The sequence below is a fragment of the Hemibagrus wyckioides genome, linkage group LG18 (assembly GCF_019097595.1).
Source record: "Hemibagrus wyckioides isolate EC202008001 linkage group LG18, SWU_Hwy_1.0, whole genome shotgun sequence".
NCBI classification, from domain to species: domain Eukaryota; kingdom Metazoa; phylum Chordata; class Actinopteri; order Siluriformes; family Bagridae; genus Hemibagrus; species Hemibagrus wyckioides.
The window spans coordinates 2,765,001-2,767,500 of NC_080727.1; the positions used below are offsets into that span (position 1 = coordinate 2,765,001).

The 2,500-nt window shown below is 42.2% G+C and overlaps 1 protein-coding gene across 4 annotated transcripts in view; it reads right to left on the minus strand.

The window, feature by feature from the left end:
- The window catches only part of LOC131368943 (WD repeat-containing protein 7), a 161,679-nt gene that overhangs the window by 137,877 nt on the left and 21,302 nt on the right, over positions 1-2,500 (minus strand). The gene's annotated exons all lie outside the window — the stretch shown is intronic.

A 2,500-nucleotide genomic window follows, 5' to 3' on the forward strand; every position in this document is an offset into this window, starting at 1 on the left:
GTCTGTAGCTTCACAAGTCAGGTCTCTATGTTGCTCTAGAGTATATGATGTATTTAGGAACAGGTCTCACCAGGTCTCACTCCTAAGCACTGACCTCTGCTCAGGAGTGAGACCTGGGAGATATTTTCTACACCTACTGATGCTTTTTTTTTCTTTTACCATAAAAGTTAGTTCAAGCCAAATTTACACATCACATAGTCAGGGTGGAAGAACAAACCATAACCACTAAACAAAATGATTTCAAGATCCTTTGGCCAGGACTTAATGTTTAATGATTTGTGGTTAAGGATTTATGGCCAGCAGCTTTTGGCCAAGACTTCTGATTAAGACCTTCTGAGCAAAACCTTATGGTTAGGATTTAATGGTCATGATATTGGTCGTGAAAGTTTTGGTCAAAACTATGTGGCCAAGACCTTACAGGGTTAGACCTTAAAAGACAAGACCCTAAAGGGAAAGCTCTCAGAAGACGAGACCTTACAGAGTGAGACCTTAAAGTGCAAGAACATTTAGGGCAAGCCCTTTCAGTACAAGATCTTACAGGGCAGGACATTACTGGGCAGGACGTTATTGGGCAGGACATTACTGGGCAAGATGTTACAGGGGCCATGTGTTACAGAGCAGTGCATTGCAGGGCAAGATCTCAGAGGGCAAGACCTTAAAGCGCAAGATCTGTCAGGGCAAGATCTTAGAGGGCAAGACCTTACATGGTGAGACCTTACATGGCAAGATCCTACAGGGCAAGATCTTAGAGGGCAAGGCATTAGAGGGTAAGATCTTAGAGGGCTAGATCTTGGAGGGAAAGACCTTAAAGCACAAGATCTGACAAGGCATGATCATACAGGGCATGATTTTAGAGGGCAAGATATTAGAGGGCATGATCTTAGAGGGCATGATCTTAGAGGGCATGATCTTAGAGGGCATGATCTTAGAGGGCATGATCTTAGAGGGCATGATCATAGAGGGCATGATCTTACAGGGCATGATCTTACAGGGCATGATCTTAGAGGGCATGATCTCACAAGGCATGATCTTACAGGGAAAGATTCTACAGGGAAAGACCTCACAGGGTGAGACCTCACTGGGCAAGAGCCTACAGGGCAAGACATTACAGGGCAAGACTTTTTGGTGTTTAAGTCAAGAAATGGTTGGTCAGTGCTGTCTCCTCTGGCTTGTTCATTATGGATCGACATTTACACCTGTACTTCTGTAAGACTGTTTTGTGACTGCTCAGTAAATGTCTATACCAATAAAAGAAAATTGATTTAAATTGAATTACTGATGTACTCGAAAAAGAATCTCTTCCACCTGAGGTGATTTCTTATCCCGAAAATAACACACACTAAACTGCCTCTTTTTTTCCTCAGTAAGATAAACGACCAGCACTGAAGCTCCACACTCTCCATCCTTGAACAAATCTGAAATGAAAAGCCTTGAAATAAAGCAGTCTCTCTCTCTCTCTCTCTCTCTCTCCCTCTCACACACACAATCACTGTTTGATTTGAAAATAGAGAAAGAAAAAGCAAGTCAGGTGCCATATCCTACCAGAAAAATGCCACAAAAAAGAAAATAAATAAGAAATAAATGATAACAGCTTCATCTCTGACAAAGAGACTCTGAATGTGTGTGTGTGTGTGTGTGTGTGTGTGTGTGTGTGTGTGTGTGTGTGCGTTTGCATGTATGTGTGTGTGTGTATGTTTGGAAGAGGGCCAGCAGACAGTAAATTGCAGCAAGGCTGCGTGTTGACAGCTAATGTTCTTAAGTGTTGATGGAGAGCCTCAGGAAGCCTTGACCATGAACAGCCTTCGGTCCATCGCTCGCCTGCTCTCCATCATCATCGCCACGACAACCGCATCAACACAACTCATCCTGCCCGCATCGTCACACCACGATACAAGTTTACATCCACGAAAGCAGTCACTAAAAGTTACGAAAAAGATTTTTTATGATCGACGATCGGCTCTAACGCCCAGAATTCGAAACGCAGCACGTTTTCAGGAAAGTATTCTCTGACGAAGCTTATATTGTTTTTGTATAAATCACTTACAACAATAAAACACACACACACACACACACACACACTTACAAACAGGAAGCTATAGATTCAGAAGCACTTTGTAGCATCATTAAAAGCTTTGGTGCTTAAGCAACTTTATTGACGTGCAGTAAATCAGAGATACATGACACTGGGTCGTAAAGAGTGTGTGTGTGTGTGTGTGTGTGTGTGTGTGTGTGGTTGCATGCAGTAATACAGTCTTATTCTCACAGGAAAAATAATCGGAGATTAACATTCATATGGAGTATAAAAAGGGGGAGGGACTTAACCTTTATCAGCCAATCGGGACACAGCAAAAAGTCTTAATCCCAAAACCCTTAATCTCAAAAAACTTATCCAGTTGTGTCCAGTCTGGTTGTGTCTCATCATCGGTGAGGTGTGTCCAGTCAAAATCTCAGTACAAATTTACTAATGTTTACATTATAAACCCTTATGAGAAGGATATAG